Here is a 19,581-nt window from a genome sequence, read left to right on the forward strand (position 1 = left end):
CCCTTTTCCCTATGAGCAGATCTCAACCTTCTAAAAATTATCAAAAAATCATAAAGAACTCTGACCATAGATATTTTTTATGGAGAAAGCGAAGAATAGACCTAAAACCCTGAAGACACTAAAGACAAATTATCTCTAGATAAAGTCCTAAAAGGGTGATATAAATTGGTCTCCTCCTAAGCCTCTCTTGGAAGAATTCAAAAAGGATCTTTAAGATCCCATTAAAGAAGAAAAATGGAAAGAGAAAATGAGGAATTTGCAGAAGTTTGTAAAAGGAAACAAAGAAATAATCTGAAAAAAAAAATCCTTAAAATGGATTTAGAAAAATAGAAAAAGTATCACATCCTTACAAAATAGAATTGATAAAATGGAATAGAGAGCAACTCATCGAAAAAAACAGAATACATGAAATGGGGGGGAAAAAAGTGAACACAAAAACTTTTTTAAAAATTCAATTTAGTTTTCTAATAAATTAAAGTCAATTCTCTGTATATTTTGGAGATGAGGCCTTTATCAGAACCTTTAACTGTAAAAATGTTTTCCCAATTTGTTACTTCCCTTCTAATCTTGCTTGCATTAGTTTTGTTTGTACAGAAACTTTTTAATTTGGTGTAATCAAAATCTTTTATTTTGTGATCAATAATGGTCTTTAGTTCTCCCTTGGACACAAATTCCTTCCTCCTCCACAAGTCTGAGAGGTAAACCATCCCATGTTCCTCCAATTTATTTATGATTTCGTTCTTTATGCCTAAATCTTGGACCCATTTTGATCTGATCTTAGTATGTGGTGTTAAATGTGGGTCCATGCCTAGTTTCTGCCATACTAATTTCCAGTTTTCTCAGCAGTTTTTGTCAAATAATGAATTCTTATCCCAAAATTTGGGATCTTTGGGTTTGTCAAACACTAGATTGCTATTTTTATTCACTATCTTGCCCTGTGAACCTAACCTATGCCACTGATCAACTAGTCTATTTCTTAGCCAATACCAAATGGTTTTGGTGACTGTTGCTTTATAATATAGTTCTAGATCAGGTACAACTAGACCACCTTCACTTATTTTTTTTTCATTAGTTCTCTTGAAATTCTCGACCTTTTGTTGTTCCATATGAATTCTGTTGTTATTTTTTCTAGGTTATTTAAATAGTTTCTTGGAATTCTGATTGGTATAGCACTAAATAAAGAGATTAGTTTAGGAAAGTCAGGAATTATAAGAGCAAAATTACAAAACACTTGCCACACAAATAAAGATTTAAATAATTGGAAAGATATTGAGTGCCCTTGGATAGGCCGAGCGAATATTATTAAGATGACAATATTCCCTAAACTAATCTATTTATTCAGTGCCATACCAAACAGACTCCCAAAAATTATTTTAATAACCTAGAAAATATAACAACAGAATTCATATGGAACAACAAAGTGCTCTTGGATAGGGCAAGTGAATATAATCAAGATGACACTCCCCAAACTAATCTATTTATTTAGTGCTATACCAATCAGACACCCAAGAAACTATTTTAATGACCTAGAAAATGACATAGAAAAAATAACAACAAAATTCATATGGAAGAAAAAAAAGATCAAGAATTTCAAGGGAAGTAATGAAAAAAAAAAAATCAAATGAAAGTGGCTTAGCTGTACCTGATCTAGAACTATATTATAAAGCAGCAGTCACCAAAACCATTTGGTATTGGCTGATTAGTTGATCAGTGGAATAGGTTAGGTTCACAGGACAAGATAGTGAATAAAAATAGCAATCTAATCTTTGACAAACCCAAAGATCCCAAATTTTGGGATAAGAATTCATTATTTCACAAAAACTGCTGAGAAAACTGGAAATTAGTATGGCAGAAACTAGGCATGGACCCACATTTAACACCACATACTAAGATCAGATCAAAATGGGTCCATGATTTAGGCATAAAAAAAGATCATAAATAAATTAGAGGAACATAGGATAGTTTACCTCTCAGGCTTGTGGACGAAGAAGGAATTTATGACCAAAGGAGAACTAGAGATCATTATTGATCAGAAAATAGAAAATTTTGATTACATCAAATTAAGAAGCTTTTGTACGAACAAAACTAATGCAAACAAGATTAGAATGGAAGTAACATTTTGGGAAAACATTTCTACAAGTAAAGGTCCTGATAAAGGCCTCATATATATATATACAGAGAATTTATTCTAATTTATAAGAAATCAAGCCATTCTCCAATTGATAAATGTTCAAAGGATATGAACAGACAATTTTCAGATGATGAAATTGAAACTATTTCCACTCATATGAAAGAGTGTTCCAAATCACTGTTGATCAGAGAAATGCAAATTAAGACAATTCTGAGATACTACTACACACCTGTCAGATTGGCTAAAATCACAGGAATAATGATGAATGTTGGAGGTGATATGGGAAAACTGGGGCATTGATGCATTTTTGGTGGAGATGTGAAAGAAGCTAACCATTCTGGGGAGCAATCTGGAATTATGCCCAAAAAGTTATCAAACTGTGCATACCCTTTGACCCAGCAGTGCTACTACTGGGCTTATATCCCAAGGAAATACTAAAGAAGGAAAAGGGACCTGTATGTGACAAAATGTTTGTGGCAGCCCTTTTTGTAGTGGCTAGAAGCTGGAAAATGAATGGATGTCCATCAATTGGAGAATGGTTGGGTAAATTATGGTATATGAATGTTATGGAATATTATTGTTCTGTAAGAAATGACCAACAGGAAGAATACAGAGAGGCTTGGAGAGACTTACATCAACTGATTCTGAGTGAAACGAGCAGAACTAGGAGATCATTATACACTTCAACAACAATACTATATGAGGATGTATTTTGATGGAAGTGGATAGTTTCAACACAGAGAAGAGCTAATCCAATTCCAATTGATCAATGGTGGACAGAATCATCTACACCCAGAGAAAGAACACTGGGAAATGAGTGTAAACTGTTAGCATTTTTTTGTTTTTCTTCCCAGGTGATTTTTACCTTATGAATACAATTCTTGCTTTGCAACAACAATAACAACAACAAAATTCTCTTCTAAACATATATTTTACCTAGGATATAATATAACATATTTAATATGTATGGGAATGCCTGCCATCTAGGGGAGGGGGTGGAGGGAAGGAGGGGAAAATTTCGGAACAGAAGGGAGTACAAGGGATAATGTTGTAAAAAAATTAACTATGCATATGTACTGTCAAAAATGTTATAATTATAAAATTAATTTTAAAAAATTTAAAAAAAAAGGATCAATGCTGGAAAAATTACCCATGCATATGTTTTGTAAATAAAAAGCTTTAATAAAACTAAATTTAAAAAAAATCAATTGACCAAATGCAAAAGGATTTTTAAAAACCTAAATGAAGAGTATCATTTACCAAAAATTAGAATTGAATGAATGTAAGTGAATGATTCAATGAGATCAAAAATCAAATAAAACCAAAAAATGAAAAAAAAATAGTAAGAAAAAAACTGAATAGCATGGATACCAATGGTGCTAATGTTACCAAAACTTTGGCAAGAACCATTCAGACTTTTTGCATCACTGCATCAAGATCACCAAGTACAACTTCCTCAGGACCACGATTTACATATGTAAAACCCAAAGATGCCATCAATAGCTTCAAAATCATCACCAAATAAATGTTCGCAACCTAAGGTCACTAAACTTAAGCTTAAGTAGATTATTAGAAGCCAAACAGACAGCAGTCATGAAGCTTTTTTTTTTTTTTTTTTTTTTTTTTTTGAGTCGTTTCAATCATGTCTTACTCTTTGTGACCCCATTTGGAGTTTACTTGGCAAAAGTACTGGAGTGCTTTGTCATCTCCTTCTCCAGCTCATTTTACACAGGAGGGAATGGACAAACACATTTAAATGACTTGTCCAGGTTCACACAGCTAGTGTCTGAGGCTTATATTTATAAAGATAGTCTTCCTGACTTCAGCTCAGCACTTTATCTACTTTTCCAGCTGGATATCCAGTGAAGTCTAATCATATAAAAGAAAGAATATAATGAAGCTTACCTTTTATTCAGCAATACTAAAGTTTACCATTGCCTAAAACAAAAAGCTTTTCAGTTGGAGAAATGGATTCTTGCTCTGACTTAAAAATTAAGTAAGAGTTATATGATCATTTGAACTTGCTCAGGCTCTTTGTGAGTTTCCTCATTTGAAAATTAGGGGTAGCAATTTTTGCATTACCAATCCGATAGGCTTACTGTATTAAAGACACTTGATAAAGACTGAAGAGTACTATATAAATATGATGCAAAAATTTATTTTTTTTCTTTTTTATTATATTTGATTTCACTAATAATTCACAGAACTGAAATTGCTTTATACAAATAAAGTTGATTATGTCTACTCTGGATACAAATGCAGCTATGATGTGAAAAAAAAAACAATTGTAAATATTAAAATCATATATATATATATATATATATATATATATGTGAATTACTACAGTTATGTGTCAGATTTTTTGTCAAACTATCATAAATGATTTGTAGATGGCTCTTTTCAAACAGGTAAATTCATTTTTACAGTATTTTCATGATTAATGTGTCAAACAAATATGGTCACTGATTTTATACTTGTGTTTTCTCTATATAAGGATTCATATTTTACATAGTTTGGTTCTAGAAAGTGAACTAATTCTATCAGAAAAATCAATAGTGGTCAGATCAAATAATCCTTTTTTGAGATGCATACTTCCATGTTATAATCCAAAATTATTTTTATCCCTCCCATGTAGCTCTTCTTAAATTGGTACAATATTGAATACCAGTGGGAACAAAATTCATTTTCATTTAGCTCTTTTCTATTCAAACCAATGAAATTTAAAACATGTTATTAATCTCTTATTGAAACCAAGGTTCTTTGAAAGCAAATATAAAATATAATAACATTCTTTTCCTGGAGGAGTTTACAATCTAACCAAATTAAAATATTATCTGTTTTTTGGAATAATATGGAAAATGAAAAAATATTTTTTCTCCATGCATGAATAACCTTCTTCTATTAATTATATGATGAACATAACAGTGTTTTTACTTCTCTATAGAAAACCAGATGAGCTTCAAAGTTTAAAATAGTTAAGATCTCTCTGATTTTTTGACTTCTCCCTTTACTTTAATCAAAATGCTTCAAAATAATGGCTATATCTAATATGCTATAAAGATGGGCTAAATTTTCTTCAGTGAGAAAGTAATTAGCATAGGACCACCATGCACAAGAATACAAATGCATATATATACCAAATGATAGACACCTTTTTCTCTTTCTATAGAACTGTGCTATTTTTTTTTTGTAATCTTGTGGTTTCAAAATCCCACTCTCTAAATCCATACATAATCATGGATTACTCTCAACACATTTATTATTTTTTGATGCTGTGCTCTTCTAAGAATCTTCATTTAAATGTTTTTATCTCTCTTCTTTGGTAAATACTGTTTTTTTTTTCTTTAACTGTACTATGTTATAAACCATCAGCAGCAGATCACAGTCGCATTTTTTATAACAAAATGACATTTCACAAAGTAGGGACTTTGTCCTATAATTTCTTTGGAAATCTACAATGCAGATTATCAGTATTTCCTTCAAGGTTTGGGTAATTTCAAAGGGATGCATCAGACCTGAAATTGACAAAATAATTATTTAGAGTAGCATGTATTCTCACCTGACTTGACTTCCATATTAACATATTAAATTTGGTCTAGGCATAAATTAGATAGCAATATAGATAAAAATTTAATCCACATGAGATCTTATCTGATTTTCTCAGAGACTTCGTAGCACCTTTTACATGGTATTTAGTAATGAAATTTCACCTGTTTCCAGTTAATGTTGATCAATTAAATTCTGCTTTCAGGAAATATTATTTTAGTCAGTTATATCTTGGTGAAGAAGAAGTTCAATCTATAACTTCATCTTGGTATCTTTTTTCTTACTTCAACATAAAGATTTATCTAAGAAGCTACCAGTGTCTGTGTTTTAAAATGTTTGATCTAGTCATTTTATTTAAGCTTAATATTTGAACTAATAAAACAGTTTGTTATTTAATATTTAATAAATCCATAAGTAAATTTATTGCAAGTTGAAATCTGAGGAACTAAAAACAAAACACACACACACACACACACACACACACACACACACACACACACACACACACAAAAACAAAAAAAACCCCAGAAATGACCCAGTAGAATAAATAAGGAAAATACCATTTATATTACAATAGAGAAGAGAGAGAGTATGAAGGCAAAATGTGCATACAGTGTCAGAAATGGTCAATATGGCAGACATTTTTCTTAATTGCTATTCTTTAAAGGCAGAGAATGATTTTGAGAATTTTGTGGAAAACTGTGGTTATTTACAGAAATCTCAGTGATGCAAAACCTAAAAAATATATTTAAAAGAAATCATGTGTGAAAGAGTAAAATTTTAAAATGTATTTATTAAAGCTTTACTATGTGTCAAGGACAGGAGCTATAAAAGACAGAAAAGAAAAAAAATGAATCCCTGTTCTGAAGGAATTCACTCAAATTAGAGGAGAAAATACTTAAATGAGAATTATGGTGCAAATAGATAGTAAAGTCTTGGTGTATATATTGGAAAACGGGGTTAGTACATACAGACAAGTCAAATGGTGTGGCTTGGAAGAATTTAAGGCACAGAGGCAGGATGACAGCATGGTTTAATGGTCTCCTATCTTACCAGAAGGATAGAGTTTGTGATTCCTAACTTAACCAAGTTTTCTTTTTGTGACTTGAAAATAAAGAGGAAAAGTTGAAAAACAGTGAGGAGTCATACAACTTCAAAACTGCAATAGATAATTGCTTTGTCACTGACCCAAGTTATAGTGTCATCAACTTAAAGTTGGAAAAGGCCTTGTGAACAGTTAGTGATTTGCTTATATTAAATAAGTTAAGCAATCATAGATTACATAGGTAATAAGCAGCAGATCTGGAAATATGAAAAGGTCCTTTAACTCTAAATCTAGTATTTCTTTCACTATCTTATCTTGACAAACAATAATAATGAATAATAATGAAACAAAATCTGCTCATTTCATATATACATATATATATATATATATATATCATTTATGATAGTTTGACAAAAAATCTGACACATAACTGTAGTAATTCACATATATATATATATAGGATTTTAATATTTACAATTGTTTTTTTTTCACATCATAGCTGCATTTGTATCCAGAGTAGATATAATCAACTTTATTTGTATAAAGCAATTTCATATATATATATTTATATATATACATATATATATATATTTATATATATATATATATATATATATATATATATATATATATATATATATATATATATATATATATATATATATATATATATATATATATATATATTACGTTGCCATTTGAATATCTTCATGGTTCCTATAAAAATTCTACTAGTCTTACACATTATCCTTTTTATGTGTTAAAATTTGGTATGCTTCTTTGCCCTATTATTTTACTTTCTTCATATATATGTGTGCATGTATATATACATGTATAAGCAAAAGTCCTTGACCTACGCTGGGTGCCAAAATGTAAGTCTCCTGTTGTCTCTCAATTATAATCCTTCTCTGGGAGGAGGTTTCTTTTCTCTGTAAAATCTTTACTCTGTGAGCAGGTTTCTTGGGAGGCTTCTGGAGCCTCCAGCCAGAGCAAAGGTAGAATCTCAAATCCTCTTCTTCCCCTCCAAAAGTGTGGGATTGCAGAATTTGCGAATCCATGGGACGTCTTCTCCTTGGCCCAATCCAGACTGACTCTAGACTCGATGTTCCTCTTTTTATCTTCCCAGAGATGGGCTTGTGGGAACTCCTATAGCCAATCTTCTTCTTTAAAGGTGTAAAATCTTGCTTCTTTAAAGGTGTAAACTCCCCTAAAGGGTTGAACTAAAGGTGTGAACTCTGAGCTAGAGAATTGTTAAGTACCTACTTAGCACTTAGTAAGAACCTAACAATGATCCAGTTCAATACCATTACTTTATGGCTAAAGAAACTCAGAAATTACTAAGAAAAGTGATAGGTAGCACAGCTAAATCACAGTGAAACTTGAGAATGAAACCTAGCTCTGCTCACCTGTTTTTTCCATCATCTTAAGCAGTCCGTCTTCTTAGCTACCTTTGCTTCACCTCCCACCCCTGATCTCTGGGGCTGCCACAATGTCCATTGAGTACCAACTGTAGGTAAATGGGAGCAGCCTTATACCTTGCTCTGTTTTCAAAATTGGTAGAATCATAGAATTTGGGAGCTAAAAGGCATTGTTTTATTTAGTATCCAGACATAAATTCAACATTGAACAATTTAGTCCAAAGGGTTATCTAACTTTTTGAAGTCTCCTGAGATGAGATCTTTGCAACTTCTCATTCTCCTCATATACTAATAACAGCAAATACAAGGGTGAATTTTGATTAAAGACTGAAGGATGCACACTTGCCATATGAGGGACAAACAACATGCACACATTACACACCACATATACACTCACACATAACTTTTCCTCCTATAGCTTTTGTTGGCTTTAGGACTTGCTCATATTAGTGAATGCACTGTCTCCTGCATCTTTACTCTTTCCCTTAAAACAATGATTGGTTCATATTTGCAAAACACTTAGAAGCAAAGGTGATTTTTATATCTTATGAGTCAAAATATGGATGGATGAATCAGAAAATCCCTAAACTAGCCCCAAGTAGATTATCCTGTCTTCTACTTCCCACTGAGATATAATCTGGTAAATTTCATCTAAAGTATCTGTCAACTAATATGTCTGTCAAATTTTCTTTTTTTCTAATTATCTAATTTTGATCATTGGATAAAACAAAAACTAACAGAACTATACAACCAACTGAACACTAATCTATACTACCAAGCTTTCCAGGCACATTCTGAAGTACATGTTTCAAAAAAGTTGATTTTGTTATTTATACACACAGAGAAACTCATCTGATTTGTAAAATGATTTCTTATTCTCAGAAGTTTTGTCTTTGAGAGCATATGGACTTTGGAATAGCAAAAGGATTTGATGTTTATCTCACTGTATTCTACTACAAGTCTTCTGTGTATTCTTTCTCATCCATAAAGTTCTAAACTTCTGAGTTTTAAATTCAGATAGTAAGTAGTAAATTGTCATAGCTCTCCCATATTCACCTCAAAACAAGCATAAAATGATGTCCCCAAACACATTCTGGGACAGTAGAACCAGCAAAAAGATGAGGTAAAAAATTTCTGAGTCCATGGAACTTAGGAGAACAACAGAAACGTTCAGTTTCACTCAGTTACAAGGAACATGATCTAAGACAAGAAGCATACCAGCAAGTGAGCAGCAAGCCCCACCTCAGCAAACTAATGGAAAACCCCAAAACTTGGAGTGGTAGATCATGCAAAAGCCTACCCCAGGATTCCCTCTCCTACCCCATGTCTCAGCATCATCTCAGCATCCAGACAGACTTTATCTCTTACTCTTATATGTATCTATAATACGTATCATATATGTCAATGTAGCCCTGTGCTACATGGTGAAACCCCCAGTAGCCAAATTACCATATGTTTCTGTGTAGTGCATAAGTAAGTGGGAAATCTTCAGAGGCTAGATTACCATATGCTTCTGTGTAACCCTAGTCAAAGAGACCACCTGCTACAGAATTATTAGAACCCTGGCTTGGTACTAGGTAAGCTGCCAGACCCCTAAAATTATCAGCAGCTACTCTCCATTTCACCCTCAGTGCAGCACCAGACAGAAGGGTCCCTTGTGCACATCAGTGCAGCAACAGGTAAATAGCAGGGAACTACAGCCACTGGCTTGTGAAGAGCACATTAGCACCCTAGATACCTTAGAATCAGCCAGAATCGGGGGACTTCCAGCCAAGATGGCGGCGTGGAGGCAGACAGCTGCTTGAGCTCCTCATTTTCTCTCAGAACTTACTTCATGACAGGCCTCTGACTGAATGCTTGACCCAGAAAGAAATCCACAGATGGTCACCAAGAGAAGACATCCTTGAGAGTCGCCAAGAAAAGGTCTGTGTTTGCTCGGGGGAGGGTCAATCGGACTGGGCGCGCAAACTGAGGGCAGACAGCCAGAGCAAGACAGGCAGCTCACACAGCTCAGACCAGAGGGGGAGGGGTGTGATCTCTGCTGTTTCTGTGTGGATGCTCCGTCTTGGCAGCAAGCCAGGAGCAGCGGAGAGGGTGTAAACACCGGAGGTGAAGATTGAAACCCCAGAAAGCCAGCATCAATCAGAGCCCGGCCACCCCCAACCCCCACCTGGACTGACTCGGTGCGTTCTCAGAGCCTCAGAGCGCAGACTCAGTACAGTCATTGCTGTTCTGTTAGTGGCTCTCTGCTGCCCTACCCCCAGTCTGTAGAGGAAGCCCATTAATACCATCCAGCCCCATCCCCCGCAAAACAGACCAATTGTTTCTCTTGTCAGTTTGTTTTCTTTGATTCCTACTCTGACAAAATGAACAAAAAATTCAAAAGGGCTCTAACCATTGACAGCTTCTGTATGGAGAGGGAGCAGACTTCAAATGCTGAGGAGACTAGGAACAGACTGTCCCCAGATGTATCCCCTGGGAGGGATACAAACTGCTCTTCAATGCAAAAGAACTTCATAGAGGAAATCAAAAAGGCTCTCACAAGAGAGCTGGAAGAGAAATGGGAAAAGGAAAGGGAAGCTTGGCAAGAGAGCCTGGAGAAGTCATCCCATGCATTCAAAGACAGAGTGGATAAAGAAATCAAATCATTGAGAAACAAGATTAGTGAGCTGGAAAAGGTAAACAACTCCAAGGAAAACAGGATTAGTGAGCTGGAAAAGGTAAACAACTCCAAGGAAAACAGGATTAGTGAGCTGGAAAAAGAAATCAGCTCTCTAAAAAATAAAATGGATAAAATGGGAAAAAATTCCATAGAAGATAAAAACTCAATTGGACAATTACAAAGAGATATAAAAAAAGTGAGTGAAGAAAATACATCATTGAAAATTAGACTGGAACAAGTAGAAGTGAATGACTCAAGGAGAAACCAAGAGGGAGTCAAGCAAAACCAGAGAAATGAAACAATTGAAAAGACTGTCAAGTACCTTACCAGAAAGACAACAGACCTGGAAAACAGATCCAGGAGAGACAATTTGAGAATAATCGGACTCCCTGAAAAATGGGAGGAAAAAAAAAAGCTTGGACACCATTTTCAAGGAAATTATCAAAGAGAACTGCCCAGACGTTTTGGAAACAGAGGGTAAAATAGACATTGAAAAAATTCATTGATCACCTACTGAAAGGGACCCTAAAATCAAAACGCCAAGAAATATAATGGCCAAGTTCAAGAACCATCAGACAAAGGAAAAGATATTGGAAGCTGCTAGAAAAAAACAATTCAGATATGGAGGATCCACAATAAGGATAACCCAGGATCTAGCAGCGTCCACATTAAAAGAACGCAGGGCCTGGAACATGATATTCTGAAAGGCTAAGGAACTTGGTATGCAGCCAAGAATAACGTACCCAGCAAGAATGAGCATCGTTTTCCAGGGAAGAAGATGGACATTTAACAAAATAAATGAATTCCATCTATTTTTGATGAAAAAAACAGACCTACATAAAAGGTTTGATCTTCAAATACAGAACTCAAGAGATTTCTAAAAAGGTAAAAAGAAATCTTGAGAACTATACTTCTGTCAAAAAAATATGTAAAGAACATATGTACAATTTGTCTTAGAAACTAGAGGTGGAAAGGAAATTATATCATAAAAAAGTGTAAAGTGGTGGTACTAGATCCCTTGAAGAGGCAAAGGTAACCTATTATATCTGAGAGAAAGAAAGGAGGGAGATGAACATAGCGTGTATCAATAGACATATTCGATTTATGGTGAAACTTCTTCCACTTCATTGAAAAGTGAAAGGGAAGGAGTAAGCTAAGGGGAAGGGAATACAGTAATTTCGAGGAAAAGGGGTAAAATAAGGGGAGGATCTTTAAGGTGGGGGAGGGCTGTGAAAAACAAGTGGTGTTTACCAGTTTAATACTGGATAGGAGGGTAAAAGGGAAGGAAAGGGGAAAAGCATAAGCAGGGGTTAATAGGATGGCAAGCAATATAGAATTAGTCCTTCTAACCATAAATGTGAATGGGGCAAACTGCCTCATAAAGAGGAAGCAGTTAGCAGACTGGATTAAAAGTCAGAATCCTACTATATGTTGTTTACAGGAAACACACCTGAAACAGGGTGAGACATTCAAACTAAAAGTAAAAGGGTGGAGCAAAATCTATTATGCTTCAGGCAAAACCAAAAAAGCAGGAGTAGCCATCCTCATCTCAGATCAAGCAAAAACAAAAATTGATCTAATTAAAAGAGATAAGGAAGGGCATTATATCATGCTAAAGGGAAGCATCAATAGTGAAGCAGTATCAATATTAAACATGTATGCACCAAGTGGTGCAGCATCTAAATTCTTAAAAGAGAAATTAAGAGAGCTGCAAGAGGAAATAGATAGCAAAACTATAATAGCGGGAGATCTCAACCTTGCACTCTCAGAATTAGATAAATCAAACCACAAAATAAATAAGAAAGAAGTCAAAGAGGTAAATAGAATAATAGAAAAGCTTGATATGATAGATCTTTGGCGAAAGCTAAATGGAGACAGAAAGGAATATACTTTCTTCTCAGCAGTTCATGTAACCTATACAAAAATTGATCATATACTAGGGCATAAAAACCTCAAAATCAAATGCAGTAAGGCAGAAATAGTAAATGCATCCTTTTCAGACCATAATGCAATCAAAATAACATTTAATAAAAAGCCAGGGGAAAATAGACCAAAAAATAATTGGAAACTAAATAATCTTATACTAAAGAATGATTGGGTAAAACAGCAAATCATAGACATAATTAATAACTTCACCCAAGAAAATGACAATAATGAGACATCATACCAAAATGTGTGGGATACAGCCAAAGCAGTAATAAGGGGAAGTTTTATATCTCTACAGGCCTACTTGCATAAAATAGAGAAAGAGAGGGCCAACGAATTGGGCTTACAACTCAAATTGCTAGAAAAGGAACAAATTAAAAACCCCCAGACAAACACAAAACTTGAAATTCAAAAAATAAAAGGTGAGATTAATAAAATTGAAAGTAAAAAAACTATTGAATTAATTTATAAAACTAAGAGTTGGTTTTATGAAAAAACCAACAAAATAGACAAACCCTTAGTAAACCTGATTAAAAAAAGGAAAGAGAAAAAGCAAATTGATAGTCTTTAAAATGAAAAGGGTGAACTCACCACTAATGAAGAGGAAATTAGAACAATAGTTAGGAGCTACTTTGCTCAACTTTATGCCGATAAATTCGATAACTTAAATGAAATGGAAGAATATCTTCAAAAATATAGCTTGCCCAGATTAACAGAGGAAGAAGTAAGTAGTCTAAATAGTCCCATCTCAGAAAAAGAAATAGACCAAGCTATTAACCAACTTCCTAAGAAAAAGTCCCCAGGACCAGATGGATTTACAGGTGAATTCTACCAAACATTTAAAGAACAACTAACTCCAATGCTATGTAAACTATTTGAAAAAATAGGGATTGAAGGAGTCCTACCAAATTCCTTCTATGACACAGACATGGTACTGATACCTAAACCAGGTAGATCGAAAACTGAGAAAGAAAACTATAGACCAATTTCCTTAATGAATATTGATGCTAAAATCTTAAATAAGATATTAGCAAATAGACTTCAGAAAATCATCCCCAGGATAATACACTATGACCAAGTGGGATTTATACCAGGAATGCAGGGCTGGTTTAATATTAGGAAAACTATTAGTATAATTGACCATATTAATAATCAAATTAATAAAAACCATATGATCATCTCAATAGATGCAGAAAAGGCATTTGATAAAATCCAACATCCATTCCTACTAAAAACGCTTGAGAGTATAGGAATAAATGGACTATTCCTTAAAATAATAAGGAGCATATATTTAAAACCTTCAGTAAACATCATATGTAATGGTGATAAACTAGAACCTTTCCCTGTAAGATCAGGAGTGAAACAAGGTTGCCCACTATCACCATTACTATTCAATATAGTACTAGAAACTCTAGCCTTGGCAATAAGAGCCGAGAAAGAGATCCAAGGAATTAGAGTAGGAAATGAAGAAATCAAATTGTCACTTTTCGCAGATGACATGATGGTATACTTAGAGAACCCCAAAGACTCTGCTAAAAAGCTATTAGAAATAATTCAGAATTTTAGCAAAGTCGCAGGATACAAAATAAATCCACATAAATCCTCAGGATTTTTATACATTACCAACACAATCCAACAGCAAGAGATACAAAGAGAAATTCCATTCAAAATAACAGTCGATAGTATCAAATATTTGGGAATATATCTACCAAAGGAGAGTCAGGAATTATATGAGCAAAATTACAAAACACTTGCCACAAAAATAAAGTCAGATTTAAATAATTGGAAAGACATTCAGTGTTCTTGGATAGGCCGAGCGAATATAATAAAGATGACAATACTCCCCAAACTAATCTATTTATTTAGTGCTATACCAATCAGACTCCCAAGAAACTATTTTAATGACCTAGAAAAAATAACAACAAAATTCATATGGAAGAATAAAAGGTCGAGAATTGCAAGGGAACTAATGAAAAAAAAGTCAGAGGAAGGTGGTCTAAGTGTACCTGATTTAAAGCTATATTATAAAGCAACAGTCACCAAAACCATTTGGTACTGGCTAAGAAATAGACTAGTTGATCAGTGGAATAGGTTAGGTGCACAGGGCAAGATAGTGAATAAAAATAGCAATCTAATCTTTGACAAACCCAAAGATCCCAAATTTTGGGATACGAATTCATTATTTGACAAAAACTGCTGGGAAAACTGGAAATTAGTATGGCAGAAACTAGGCATGGACCCACATTTAACACCACATACTAAGATACGATCAAAATGGGTCCAAGATTTAGGCATAAAGAATGAAATCATAAATAAATTGGAGGAACATGGGATGGTTTACCTCTCAGACTTGTGGAGGAAGAAGGAGTTTGTGTCCAAGGGAGAACTAGAGACCATTATTGATCACAAAATAGATCATTTTGATTACACCAAATTAAAAAGTTTCTGCACAAACAAAACTAATGCAAACAAGATTAGAAGGGAAGTAACAAATTGGGAAAAAATTTTTACAGTTAAAGGTTCTGATAAAGGCCTCATCTCCAAAATATACAGAGAATTGACTTTAATTTATAAGAAATCAAGCCATTCTCCAATTGATAAATGGTCAAAGGATATGAACAGACAATTTTCAGATGATGAAATTAAAACTATTTCCACTCATATGAAAGAGTGTTCCAAATCACTATTGATCAGAGAAATGCAAATTAAGACAACTCTGAGGTATCATTACACACCTGTCAGATTGGCTAAGATGACAGGAACAAATAACGATGAATGTTGGAGGGGGTGTGGGAAAACTGGGACACTGATGCATTGTTGGTGGAGTTGTGAAAGAATCCAACCATTCTGGAGAGCAATCTGGAATTATGCCCAAAAAGTTATAAAAATGTGCATACCCTTTGACCCAGCCATACTACTACTGGGCTTATACCCCAAGGAACTACTAAAGAAGGGAAAGGGACCTGTATGTGCCAAAATGTTTGTGGCAGCCCTTTTCATAGTGGCTAGAAGCTGGAAGATGAATGGATGTCCATCAATTGGAGAATGGTTGGGTAAACTATGGTATATGAATGTTATGGAATATTATTGTTCTATAAGAAATGACCAACAGGAGAAATACAGAGAGGCTTGGAGAGACTTACATCAACTGATGCTGAGTGAAACGAGCAGAACCAGAAGATCATTATACACTTCAACAACAATACTGTACGAGGATGTATGCTGATGGAAGTGGATTTCTTCAACATAGAGAAGAGCTAATCCAATTCCAATTGATTAATGATGGACAGAACCAGCTACATCCAGAAAAGGAACACTGGGAAATGAATGTAAACTGTTATTTTTACCTTCTGAATCCAATTCTTCCTGTGCAACAAAAAATTCGGTTCTACACACATATATTGTATCTAGAATATATTGTAATATATTTAACATATATAAGACTGCTTGCCATCTGGGGGAGGGGGTTGGGGGAGGAAGGGAAAAAATATGAATAGAAGTAAGTGCAAGGGATAATGTTGTAAAAAATTACCCATGCATATGTACTGTCAAAAAAAGTTATAATTATAAAATAAAATAAAAATTAAAAAAAAAAAAAAAAAAGAATCAGCCAGAATCAGGATAAGTAAAAGTCCTTGGGCTTTATTCCTGGTCTTTAGGGATAGAAGAGAAGGGAATGGACACAGGAATCTCCACACCTTCTTTCTCTCTCTCTACCACCAAAAATAACTGGCACGTCTTATTCCACTCTCTAATCCCTCCTACAATTCTCTGTATACACCAACAGATCAAGCCAGCACAGAATAGTGGGAACGGCCATTTTCTAAGCATAGGCTAATAGAGTATTGTCCAATTAGCCTTAAGTGCTTGGTTGTCTGAACCCAGTGCATCAACTCAAGAGTTTCAGCCCTTTACACTGGCTCAAGAAATCTGATAGTGCTTTCTCTGAAGAAGTCAGTGTTGAAAGAAATTTTCATAACGATCTTCATTTTCTCTATTGTTAAGGTACAAACTAAAATAATGTCTCATAGAGTTGAAATTGTCCAATTATTTATATCAGTCCTCCAAATAATAATAATAATAAATACCCAGTATATACATGTATTGGGAACTCAGTTTAGAGTAGTGTTTCATTTAGAAAGATGTTATGATTCACTGTGTTAATAGATCAATTTATTGCCCTACCTTAGTCAAGCTAGGATATTTTTTTTTTCCTTAAAAGGAATTGAAACCATCCTTAAAGCATTTACAGAGCTCCCTGATGGCCAAACTAACATCAAGGCAAAAAGAGCTATCTCTTCCTTCAGACTTCTGGTCAACAAAATACCATGATCAGCACAAAGTTTGAGAAGCTATGACCGATTGAATCAACACAGTATTCTTGTAGAATATCTGTTATCTGCTATGACTAACTAAATATTATTTGTTAATTGTTCAATTATCTATAAGTGTCTCATTTCATGTCAAACTTGAATTTGAACTACTAGAATGGACTTAAATAGATGTGATTTGTTGAATCCACCATCCATAGGAACTCTATTATAAGGCTAATTTTATTTAGTCATATAGATCACTATTCCTCAGTATCCACCTTCTGGTCTAGGCACTATGTGTTTGGAATAACAATGATAAATAAGCATACATACAAGGGTGGTAAACCAAGATGATGAGATGTAATTAAAGTGAAACTTTATATGAAATAATTGATATAACTGAATATGTTGAGACTGGAGAGGGGAAAAAATAATCCAGGAGTTATGATAACTGCTTTCAAATTTTTAAATTATTTCATTGGGAAAAGAATCACACTTAATTTACTTGAAAATGAAGATAGCACTAGAGGAATGAATGAATGAATGAATGAATGAATGAATGAAAAACATATATTAAGATCTTCCTATGACCAAAGTATAGTGTTAAGTGCTTGGGATATAAGAAAATAACAATAATGAAAATTACATTTTCTAGCTATATGATCTTTTAGGTTTAAAGTTCTTTCCTTTCAACAACCCTATGCCATAGCACTGAATCACTGCCTTGTCATGGCAGAGAGCCTTGTGTAACTTAATGAAACTATAAGCTATGCCATGGTAGTTTATTCAAGGCAGACAGATCATAGTGGATGAAGTGGATGAAAGGTCATCCACTGGAGAAGAAAACAAGAAACTACTCCAATATCTTTGCTAAGAAAAATCCCACAGACAATACTAAATGATAATAATGAAGACATTGAAAGACATTTACCCTTTGGGTAAAAGGTACATAGGATACTACTGGCAAAGAGTGGAGGACAATTGGAAATGGATCCAATAATAATGAAGCAGCTGAGCCAAAGCAAGCAGTGCATACTGAATCTGAGATTATGAAGATTCATTTTGCTTAGGAATCTGGAATGTAAAATCTATGAGCTATTTATTTAAGCTGGGTGAGATCCAACAAGAGCTAGAAAGTTTAAACAATGGCAAGAATCCTTTAGAAGGAATAGAATACTCCTCAAGTCAATAAAAGGGTGAAAAAAGCAGTAGTGGGGTATAATTTCAAAAATGACAAAATGATTTCTGTTAAAATCCAAAACAAGTCATTCAACATCACAGTAATGAAGATCTAGACATCAACCACTGATTCCAATGAGGCCAAAGTTGATCAGTTTTATGAAGACACATCATCTAGAAATAATACTCCTCCAAAAAACACCTCATATTCATAGTAGGATATTGAAATGCTAAAGAAGAAAATGGAAAATAATTGGAATAACAAACAAGGTTGGCCTTGAAGCAGAACATTCACTAAAAAGCTTAATAAAAGCTAATTCAATGGTCATAGCAAACACTTTGTTTAAAAAATCCAAAGAGCAATTCTTCACATGGACATCAACAGATGGTCAATATAGAATAAGATTAATTGTCTACTTTGCAGCCAAAGTTTAGAAGCTCTATTCATTAAGTTAAAATAAGATCTGGACCCAACTTCAGCTCAAATGATATCTTCTTATTGCAAAATTCAGTCAAATTAAAGAAAGCAGAGATAACTATCAGATCATAAAGGTATGACCTATATGGTATTCCTTATGAATATGAATTGGAAATTTAAGAGACAAGCTCTGGTAAAGAGAGTGTTTGAGGGATTTATGAGCAAAAATTCACAATATTTCACAGGAGACAGCAACAAAAAACATTCCAATGAAAAAGAAGAACAAAAAAGTAAAATGGTTATCTGGTGAAGTTTTACAAATTGGTGAGGAACAAAGGAAAGGGAAAGAGAAAGAAGGGGAAAAAAAGATATGCCCAACTGAGAGCCAACAAATTTTTAGAGAATAGCATGAAGATAAAAGAATACTTTTTATAATGAGGAATACAATGGATAGTTAGTATCATGAAAACAAAGAAGTTGAACAGACTTTTTTTTAAATTAAAAACACAGATATTTAATGAAATACCATAATAGAAAAGTAGCAATAACATATCTTCCTCATAAACCTGGTCACACTCTCCAACATACACATACATACACACACACACACACATGTACTATCAATAGGAAGAACAGATACATATAAGGAATATGTTTGAAGAGGCACATATATAGGAAACAGAAATTCAGAGGCACCTTATTCCTTTCATACCACAGTATCACTATTTTTTTCTAATGATCACACGCTGATTCTGCTGGATGTGTTTCCTCTTGTCTTATGTGGCATCTATATTTTGTTAGGAAATTGGGAGGGGTATGACTCTTCAGCATTGTTACTTGCTGATATCACATAGTTGTTAATTTCTGGGAATTCTCTGGATTCATAATTTCTGCTGATTGTTGATAAAATGTGGTTTTGAAACTGGACATGAGATTGTGAAGG

The sequence above is a fragment of the Sminthopsis crassicaudata genome, chromosome 5 (genome assembly GCF_048593235.1).
Source record: "Sminthopsis crassicaudata isolate SCR6 chromosome 5, ASM4859323v1, whole genome shotgun sequence".
NCBI lineage: Eukaryota > Metazoa > Chordata > Mammalia > Dasyuromorphia > Dasyuridae > Sminthopsis > Sminthopsis crassicaudata.